This window comes from Carlito syrichta, unplaced genomic scaffold (assembly GCF_000164805.1).
Source record: "Carlito syrichta isolate Samal-C Ts95f unplaced genomic scaffold, Tarsius_syrichta-2.0.1 Scaffold313344, whole genome shotgun sequence".
Lineage (NCBI taxonomy): Eukaryota > Metazoa > Chordata > Mammalia > Primates > Tarsiidae > Carlito > Carlito syrichta.
In genome coordinates, this window is record NW_007257440.1 from 993,380 (window position 1) to 1,004,786 (window position 11,407).

The following is an 11,407-nucleotide window of genomic DNA, read 5'->3' on the forward strand; positions in this document are numbered from 1 at the left end:
CCACTCTGACCCCGCCCCCACCGCGCGAGGACTCCGCCCCTCCGCGCTCCGGCCCCGCCCCCGCCGGCCCGGTCACCCTGGCGGCTCCCGGGCTGGGCGGTCTCTCTGCGTCCGGGCGGTGAGAGGCCAGACTCCGGGTTGAGCAGAGTGGCTGCGGTCGGGGCAGGGAGGGCCCTCTGTAGCTGACTCGGACGCCTGGTTGTGGCCTTGACAGTGGCTTGGCAGGATGTCCTGAATGGGGAGAAGTGGGTAAAATGACGGAGGGACCGCTCTGTGCCGCTCTGTAACTGCATGTGACTCTTTCAAGACCGCAGTTTAGCCCTTCGCACTCGGAGACATCTCGCACATCACCAGCAACTCGACCTCAGTTTTTCACAAAATAGTGAAAAGTCAATCACTTCATATTAAATAGTGTAGCATTGGAACCAGTTGTTTTATTGTAATGATATTTGCATTATAATGGAATGTCGGACGTCGAGGAACTTAACTATGACAAAAAATTCAAAATTTTATATCTGATATTTTTCTAACGTGTGGTAACGTGTGAAACAGTCGCCGACATGCCTTGCAGATTCACTGTTACATGTGCAATAGTAATTTGACGTCGTCCACCTGGTGTTTTTTGTATTCGAACAAACAATGCAGTCTCGTTTTCTTCCTCCTACGTTAATAATATATAATTTGTCATCCAGTCTGTGGTTCAAAGACTCGCTTGTGATTTTTGAAAATCACTTCTCAACTGATCCATCAGAAGCTTGACAAATTTCAAATGGGATGCAGGTTTTTCATTGTCTTTGAATGGAAAACTTCAAGGAAGCATACATTTTTGAAAAATGTGTGCTTGCATAAGTTTGTCCTATCACCAGCAATTTCTTTATGTCCCCTGAGAGGGGACATCGTGTGATTTGCTAGGTTTACTATGTCCCCTAGAGGGAACATCCGTGTGCAAAGGATTGAAAAGGAAAGTGCACTAAAGAAAGAAGGGAGTGTGGTTGCTGATAGGGCTACAGTGAGCGTGCCAATGCAGTCCAGCCTGGGCAACAGAGTGAGAATCTGACTCAAAAAAAAAAAGAAAAGAAAAAGAAAAAAATGTTTTTGAATTTTCCATATTCCTTTCCAGACTCTGTTTTTAAAAGACCATATCTTGATCTTTCTAAGAGGATAAACTAGTATTTTAAGTCAATTTTAAAGGAGAGAAGAAAAGGTATGAAAATAGTTTTTATGCATTTTTCATATGAACCTCAGTGGAGCAATGATATTTTAATTTTTTTTCTTTTTTTTTTGGTTGGAATCTCATTCTGTTGCCCAGACTGGAGTGCAGTGGCACGATCATGGCTACAGTAGCCTCAACTTGCTGGCTTTAAGCAATCCTTCTGCTTCAGCCTTCCAAGTAGCTGGGACTACAGGTGCACACTACCATGCCAGGCTACTTTTCTGATTTTCTTGTGGAGATGAGGTCTTGCCAAGTTGCCCAAGCTGGTTTTGAACCCCTGGGCTCAGATAGTCCTCTTGCCTCAGCTTCCCAAAGTGCCGAGATTATAGGCGTAAGATACCATGCTCTGCCTATTTTAATTTTTTTAAAAAACTTATACATGTTTTAGTAAATTAAGCATAAGATTAGGCATCTCATAAGACAGCATGCTTTGAAACACAGGCCTAAAAGAGTGGAATTGTTTTATTGTAATAAAATTAGGACTCCCTTGTTGCATAAAGAATTTGTCTCTTCCATTTTTCTACAGAAAGTCTGTGGAATTGGTTTGTTTTTAACAACAGAATTGACTTGTCAACGTATCTTGGATGTACATGAACAGAAATGAGGACAAGAAACGCCTAGCCCTTGCCACCTGATGTGGCAGTCAAGGGTGAGTGAACAGAGGTCAGAGCTGAAATAGCTTGCATGTCTGGCTAAAGAAATGGTAGTTGGCTACATCGCCACCTCCCTAGAGCACACCAGCTGTCAAAACATCTAGGAGCATGTCACAAAGGAGTGACAGGGAAAAAATACAGTAATAAACTTTACATATACTGATTGGAAAAAAATTGACAATTATTTTAGTGAATTACAAGACAAACTTTATTTATTTAAACAACATTATAATTGCAAAAATAACTTTTCGAATGTCAACCCTGTGACTACAGTATCCCTCCCAGGAACTGAATACCAATAGATCAATTACTGCATAATTAGTCTCACACCACACTCATCACTCCATCGAGGGACTGATCATCTTTTAAATAAATTGTAGATATGCTAGCATTTACAGATATTTTTGTGAATTTTTACAAAAGTTTTTCTAGAGAAGAGAAGTGAGGTAACCCACAAGAGGGGTTGGAGGAACTAGATAAGGAGATCAGATTTAGGGTCAAAAAGAAGCAATTTTAGGGCAACAGGAGCAAATGAGAAAAAGAAATGAGACAGAGTAAAAAGGACATTTTAGGGTCAGTGAATTCATGAAAGTTCGAAGCATTGGAATGAAGAGAGTTCATAAGAAACAAAGTAGTAGCAACTCTGGAGCAGCCTGAGGACCAAGAGTGCAGGAATGTTCTGGAAAATTCTGCAGGGGAATCCATGCAGCCTGCTGAGACAGGATTCAGGAGTGTGGAAAGAATAGTTTTTCTCCCAAGTCCAGGTGCTCAAGCTAAAAAGAACTTGAGTTTCTCCACGAGCAAAAGAATTGAGTGGCGGAAGCCAGACATTGGCATTAGACAGGAAGCAGCGAGTAAGAACAGGGCTGAACAGAGAAGTGAAACTGGGAAGCTTGAGAAAAGTCTGAGTATGAGGTGAGCTCTAGCAAACTGAAGTGACAAGTAAGCAGGGCTTGGACTCATCCAGCTTCAGTCGTCGAGCCTGGTGCCCTGCACCAAAGAGAACATGTCGAGGGAAGGGAACAGCAGGGGAAGAGTTCTCGAGCACAAGGCACAGGCTGTGGTCTTTGGAAGAGAATCTTGCTGCCCCCCAGCCAGCCCCACTGGAAATTTGCCCATCTCTTCAGAGCCCATCTCTTCAGAGGGGTGTCATGGGCCATGTCTATCACCACTTATGTGAAATATATACAGGGTAGACCCCTCAAAAAAAACGAAATTTATTTATTTAAAAATTGTGTATTCTTATGTTTTAAACGTCAGTAACTTTCAAAGTACTTTCTGTCTGACGCAATGCGCCTATCCAGACACTTTCTCCACCGCTCAACAGTTTTCAAATGCATCCATATTGATGCCTTTTAGTGCTTCTGCTGTTTTTTGTTTCACCTCTCCCACATCAGCCAGATGTTTCCCCTTGAAGACTTTTTTCATCTAGGGAAACAAAAAAAAGTCACTTGGCTAAGGTCAGGTGAACAGGGAGTGTGAGGCACAGAGGTCACGCCGTTTTTGGTCAAAAACTGCTGAACACTCAGCACAGTGTGAGCAGGTACACTCATAAATCACCCATCATAAAAATGGGCAAACACGTTGAAAGAATCTCCAAAAAATATTCACTGAAGCCAAACACAGCCTCTGACAACAACTCCAGCTGGTACACTGATGCCAGTGGGTTTCTAGAACACTTACCTAGCAGGAGGAAGCTGTACTACAAGGGGTCTGCCCTCCAGAAGATAACTCCAGATTTGTTTGGGTATCTCTCATATAAGCATATATTACACATATAGAATTAACATATGTATAAATACATAGTCAACATATAATATAGTAAACGTATCTAATGTTTTAGCCTTCCTTAATTATTGCAACATCCTTTACCACCTCCACTGCCATTAGCCATATCCCTGATAGAGCTGTTCCCACTCTACCTTCCAGGCACCTGTGACATTTCAGCTCAGATTTGGCACCAGCCTCTCCAGCTCGGTAGATCTAAAACTGAACTAGGCTCAACCCAGCTCATCTTCTCCAGTTATAGCAAACATGCAGCTAGTAACCCAAGCTCAGAGCCCAAAAAGGCAGCTTCGGGTCCTTACTTCCCTTCCACTTTTATCTAACCAGGTGTCAGGTTTGTTTTTCTTTCTTTTGGGTGGGGGGGTGCCAGGGTTTCATTTCACTCTGTCGCCCAGGCTGGAATGCATTGGCACCATCAAAGCTCAATGAAGACTCCAACTCCTGGACTGAAGCCATCCTCCTGCGTCAGCCTTCCAAGTATATATAGGATTATAAGCACTCCAACATGCCTAGCTAACTTTTCAGATTTTTGTAGAGATGAGGTCTTGCTTTGCCCAGGCTGGTCTCGAACTCCTGGACTCAAGTGATCCTCCCGCCTCAGCCTCCCAAAGTGCTGAGATTACAGGCATGAACCACTGCACCCAGCCTGGTTTGTTTTTCTTTAGCATGTCTCTTGCACCCCCTTTGTCTCTCCATGTCTTGGCTGCCACCTTCCTCCAGGCTCTGGTGACATTTCTAGGATGACTAGAGCAGCAGGCTGCAAGGGCTCTCATCTACCCTGCCCCAGCCCATCCTGTATCTGCCCACCCAATGAATCCCACCCCACAAAGCTTTTCATGGCTTCTCGTAGTGCCATCACAGCATAGTCTCTGAGTCTGAAACCTTCAATACTGCCTATCAAAGGGACACAGCTGCTTTGTAAGGATCCTTGAGTAAAGTGCTTTGTGGTCCATATGACCTCTGTAGAAATAACCCAACTTTCCCCTTACACTGCAAAAAGCAGCCACTGACACCACCTGAACAAATGGGCATGGCTGTGTTCCATTAAAACTTTATAAACCAGGCAGGGGCCAGATGTGGCCTGTGCATAATGGTGTGCAGACCTGTGTATTAGAAAGACAATTCCTTAGTTCAATACTCTTCACTTTCTACAATTTAGACTCCACTTAAGGCTTGCTTTCTTACCATTTCTCTGATATGTGCTCATTTTCCTAAGACTTTTTTTTTTTTTTTTTTAGTTGAGGTCTCACTCTGTTGCCCAGACTAGAATGTAGTGGCATGATCATGGCTCGCTGAAGCCTCGACTTCCTGGGCTCAAGTGATCCCTCTGCCTCAGCCTTCTAATTTTTTCAGTTTCTTATAGAGATGGAGTCTTGCTTTGTTGCCCAGGCTGGTCTCGAACACCTGGCCTCAACAGATTCTCTGGCCTGGGCCTCCCAAAGTACTGGGATTTCAGGTGTGAGTCACCATGTCCAGCCCATAATGAGCTTATGTTTAGAGATGAATTTCCAACATTGCAAATATGCAAATATTTTTAAAGATAGTTAGCAAACACTGATCCTGTGGTAACGATATCTTTCTGTGTCCTTCTCCATGTCACCCTCCATGAAGCTGACACATCACTTCATTGTTACTTCTAAAAAATATTTTTAAGAGTCACCTTGAAGCCGGGCTCAGTGGCTCAGCCTGTAATCCCGCACCTTTGGGAGGCTGAGGTGAGTGGATTGCCTGAGCCCGCAGGCTCAAGACCTGCCTGGGCAGTGAAACCTCATCTCTACAATAAATCAAAAAATCAGCCAGGCGTGGGAGCGCAAGCCTGTAATTCCAGCTACTCGGAAGGCTGAGGCGGAAGGATCGCTGGAGCCCAGCAGGCGAGGCTGCGGTGGCCGGGAGCAGCCACTGCACTCCAGTCTGGGCGACCAAGTGAGACTCCAACTCAAAAAAAAAAAAGAGTCACCTTGAATGAAGCCACCACACCATTTTGAATAACTACTACCTGCTTTGGTTGCCTTCGATGCCAAGGTTATGTCAAAGTAAAGAATATGAGCAGGGCGTGGTGGTGCACCTGTAAGCCTAGCACATTGGGAGTCCAAGGCAAAAGGATTGCTTGAGGCCAGAAGTTCAAGATCAGCCTGGGCAACATAGTGAAACCTCATCGCTACAAAAAATCCAAAAATTAGCTGGGTGTGGTAGTACACACCTGTAGTCCCAGCTCTTCGGGAGGCTGAGGTGGGGGAGATCACTTGAGCCCATGAGTTTGAGGCTTCAGTGAGCTGTTAGCATGCCACTCACACCAGCATGGGTGACAGAGTGAGATCCAACTCAAAAAAAAAAAAATAAGAAAGAAAAGGTAAAGAATATGTTGCTTGGGCACAGCAGAGATTTCCGCATGTGGGGCTCTAATCCCCTCCCTCCAGGACCAAGGCTTAGGCATTGCACCCAATGAGGCTCATTTATGTGTTTAGGATTTGCTCAGAGCCTGATAACCTACTGCTATTGTTCACATGCTTGGCAAATGCCTAAGAAAGCAAAAGAGATAATGTCAGATCCAAAAGACTTACTTCGATTTTTATAATTATTATTAGGAGAAAAGGATAGCAGGAATTTTTCAGCATGCTTAAATTCATTGTGCGTTCATCAGAGTTCTCCCATCTTAGCCGTTTCATCGTGCAGTTGTCTGGAATGAGAAAATAAGTGGGGGTTAAGAGAAGTCAGCCTGTATCACAGAAATGAAAAGTCAGGCTGTCTGGTCAGAACCTCCATTTTGCCACTAATTAACTGTGTCATTCATGATTCTGAACTTCATTTTCCTTATCTGTCAAATAAAAGATTTGGACAGATCCATGGGACAAAGATGAATGCAAAAGTGCATGCCCTGTGGGAAAATGCAATGCATTTATTTGCTTATGGTCTCCTCCCAGATTAAAGCTTTCTGAAAGCTGGCTCAACTCAGAATTCTCCCACTGCTGATGGAGCACCTCGTACATAGCTGGGGTTTGCTGAGTGAATCACTCAACAACCATGAATAAGATCGGCCTCCAATGTGGAGCAAAAACCACACAAAAAGGGGAGTGGTCATTCTATTCATTTAGGGTGTGCATAGGCTGCTGTGTGTAGGGACGGGGAGACTGGCAGGTTGGTATCCCAGAGCTTGCTTCTAGTTCGAACCCTTGATTTAATTCGTCATATGATCTTAGAAGAGTTACTTAATTCTCCAGGACCTTAGAATGATGTGTAAAATGTAGATAAATATAACTCAAAACAAGCAAAAAAAAAAATCTCATAAAGGTCACAGGTAGTGTACTGTGAAATACGGGATAAAAATGTGAGCAGCTGCTTTGAGGCTCACCAATACTAACGCGGGTTGCATAACAGCACCTGTTGAAATGGCTTTGCCATGCTCCTTTGTCAAATCGCATTTCCCCCTAAATTGGGCAGAGATTCTGTTACACAAAAGAAGTAGGGACCTGTCACCATTCACAGGCAAGTCTCCCAGGTGTGACGAGTGGAAGCAGACCCCGAGTGTTGTGTGGGTGTTAACCAGGTTCCACACAGGGGCACCCACAGGTTACAAAGGGGGAAATTATTTTCCTCATATTGATATCTTTTTATTGGGAAATGTAGTTTATTTAGAAAGTAAATTAGAGAGAGAGATGAGAGAGGAGATTCACCTCTCCAAGATAGGAAAGGGTGCCAAAGCTTAGGACACATGGCGGTGGCCATAGCTCAAAGAGTACTTGGCCACACCAGAGTTTTTAGGAAAGCTTTGCTCGATTTTTTTTTTTTTTTTTTTTGAGTTGGAGTCTTACTCTGTTGCCCAGACTGGAGTGCAGTGGCCGCTCCCGGTCATGGCAGCCTCGACCTGCTGGGCCCCGGAGATCCTTCTGCTTAGCCTTCCAAGTAGCTGGAACTACAGGCGCACAATACCACGCCCGGCTAATTTTTTTGATTTATTGTAGAGATGAGGTCTTGCCAAGTTGCCCAGGCAGGTCTCGAACCCGTGGGCTCAGGCAATCCACTCACCTCAGCCTCCCAAAGTGCGGGATTACAGGCTGAGCCACCGAGCCTGGCCACTTTGCTCGATTTTTTAACACCTTTTTTTTTTTTTAGTTGGAGTCTCGCTTTGTCTCCCAGGCTGGCATTACTCATGGCCACTGCAGCCTCGTCCTGCTGGGCCCAGGTGATCCTTCCACTTCAGTCTCCCAAGTAGCAGGAACCATAGTTGTGCATCACCGCGACCAGCTAATTTTTTGAGTTATTGTAAAAGAGGTCTCGCCAAGTTGCCCAGGCTGGTCTCAAACCCCTGGGCTCAGGCAATTCTCTCACCTCTGCCACCCAAAGTGGTGGGATTACATGTGTGAGCTACCATGGCCAGCTTGATTTTTTTGACACTTTTTGTTTTTTCAGTTGGAATCTCACTCTGTCGCCCAGGCTGGAGTGTAGTGGCATGCTCACGGCCACCCCAGTGTCGACCTTCTGGGCTCCAGCAATCCTTCTGCCTCAGACTTCCAAGTAGCCAGGACTGCAGGCACATGCCACTACGCCTGGCTAATTTTTTATTTTATTAAAGAGGGGGTCTTCCCAAGTTGCCCAGGCTGGTTTCAAATCTGCGGGCTCAGGCAATCTACTTGCCATGGCCTCCCAAAGTGCTGGGATTACAGGCGGAGCCACCAAGTCTGGCCTTTTTAACACTTTTAACATTACATTTCTTCTTCCTTTTTTGAGGAAGAAGAGCCTCAATTGTTTGTTAAAAACTAGAAAGTTTTATCCCAGAAAATTGACTCTACATATATATGTATATACACACAGGCACACACACATATATGAAAGTTTTAAAACTAAACTGGAAAGTCTGGACACAGTGGTTCACATCTGCAATCCCAGCACTTTGAGAGGCCAAGGCAGGAGGATTGTTTGAGCACAAGAGTTCGAAACCAGCCTGGGCAACATAGCAAGACCTCAACTCTAAAAACTGTTTATGTTTCTAAAAACTGATGGCTCTGATTAGTTACTAGATTAGTAAGAGGTGACAAATATTGTTCCACTTTAGGATTATACTCACCTACTTACTGCTACTTAAGTGATATGAGGTAGCATACTAAGTTGAAATGTGTCCCCCCAGAATCCATATGCATTCAGAACCTCAGAGTGTGATCTTTTTTTTGGAAACAGGGTCATGGCAGATGTTATTAGTTAAGTGAGAACAAGGTCACACTGGATGAGGATGGGCCCTAACAATGACTGATGTCCTTCAAGGAGAGAAGAGGGACAGTTAGATACAGGGGAGATGACTATGTGAAGACAGAGGCAGTCGCGTCTACAAGCCAAGGAACGCCAAGGATTGCCTGCAGCCATCAGAGGCTGGGAGAGCAGCAGAGAGAACGCCCTCCCTCGGAGTCTCCAGAAAGAACCAAAACATTGACACCTGAATTTTGGACTTCGAGCTTCCAGATCTACTAGAGAATACATTTCTGCTGTTTTAAGCTGCCCGGTTTGTGACAATTTGTTACGGCAGTCCTAGGAAACTAATACAACTTTCACAAGTTAAAAATAATATACAACAGAATGATTAGAAAAGTAACAGAAAGTCGAGCTCGGTGGCTTAGGCTGTAATCCCGCACTTTGGGAGGCTGAGGTGAGTGGATTGCCTGAGCCCACGGGTTCAAGACCTGCCTGGGCAACTTGGCGAGACTTCATCTCTACAATAAATCAAGAAAATCAGCCGGGCATGGCAGCACGTGCCTGTAATTCTGGCTACTCGGAAGGCTAAGGTGGAAGGATCGCCAGAGCCCAGTGGGTCAAGGCTGCAGTGGACAGGAGCGGCCACTGCACTCCAGTCTGGGCGACAGAGTGAGACTCCAACTCAAAAAAAAAAAAAGAAAAATAACAAAAGAACCACTATATATAAACAGCAGAGGAAATAAATGTTTCCAGCATTCCAGATGAGCTGATTTAGGTTGTTTTACTGAATCACAAAGGAAAATACACTACCTCATGTAGTTTTTATTATCTAACGAAGAATGCATGCACATTAATCTAAAGGGACAGTCCTATTTATCTCCCCTCAGAGTAAGCAGAGGAATTTATCACACAGTCCCTTGTACAGGAACATTAAAGACACAAAATTTATCACACAGTCCCTGTATGGGGACAAGGAACAGCTCCTTCAAAAAACTTTTACAGTCTGGGCACAGTGGTTCACACCTGTAATCCCAACACTTTGGGAGGCTGAGGCAGGAGAATTGTTTGAGGCCAGGAGTTTGAGACCAACCTAGGCAACATAGTGAGACCTCATCTATACCAAAAAAAAAAAAAAAAAGAAATTTAAAAAATTAGCTGGGCGTCTCAGTGCTTGCCTATAGTCCCAGCTACTCAGTAGGTTGAGACAGAAGGATCGCCTGAGCCCAGGAAGTCAAGACTGCAATGAGCCATGATTGTGCCACTGCACTCCAGCCTGGGTGACAAAGTGAGACCGCCAACTAAAAAAAAAAAAGTTTTACAAAATATGGTTAGATCTCCCCAAACCCATTACTCACGTAGTCATAAGAAAAACATCAGGCAAATCCCAGTAGAGGGCTATCTATAAAATGCCAACCAGCACTCCTCAAAGTTGTCCAGATCACCTAAAACAAAAGTCTGAGACCCTATCATGGCCAAGAGGAGCCTAAGGAGATGTGACGACTAAATGCCATGTGGAATCCTGGATGGGATCTTGGGACAGAAAAGGGGAGTTAAGAGGAAACTAAGGAAATCCAAGGAAATGATGAACTTTGTTAATAACAACAACGAATCCATATAAGACTCATTAATGATAACAAACGCACCACACTAGTCTAAGAAGTTAATCATAGGAGACACTGGGTCTGGAGCATATGGGAACTCTCTGAACTAGCCTCTCAATTTTTCTGTAAGTCTAAAACTATTTCAAGATATAGATCTCCTTTTTTTTTTTTTTGAGTTGGAGTCTCACTCTGTCGCCCAGACTGCAGTGCAGTGGCCACCCCCAGCCACCGCAGCCTCGACCTGCTGGGCTCCGGCAATCCTTCCGCCTCAGCCTTCCAAATAACTGGAACTACAGGCGCGTACTACCACGCCTGGCTAAACATCTCCTTTTAAAATTCTGTTAGCCGGACAATTCTCACATCAACTTTCTATAAAGGACTGACAAATAGATTCTCATATCCTGTGTTTTTACATTTTAAAATGCACCGAAGACATAAAAATGCACTAGATACATAAAGAAGTGCATACATTATGAGTGCACAATTCAATGAATGTTTACAAAAGAGACCGTTTGCAGCCACCCAGAGCAAGGAAAGAACATAACCAGCATCCCAGAACTCCCCTCCTATCCCTCACCTTCTCCTACCTAAGGGTAACCATGACTGGAGACTTCTAAAGCCGTGTACTAGTTTTGCTTGTTTTTGAACTTCGTATAAGTGAATCATAGACTATATTGTGCTGCATCTTAGTAGACACTACTGTTCTCATCTCTAGGGCTTTTCAACACGTCTCGATCGTTTAAGTTGTAAGAAAACGCATCACTCTTTTACACTTGACTGTGTCAGACATCCTAAATAAAGTTTCCAAATTCACGAAAGCCAGGATTGCCTGCAATGTGCTGTACCCTCATCTGCTTGCATCCAGGGTGCTCTCTTGTGAGAACGCATCACATGAAGATGATGGAAAACCAGTTTTGGATAGCACCTTGTATTTGCAAATGACTTTTCTTACACTTTGAGTAGGCTGTTGGAAA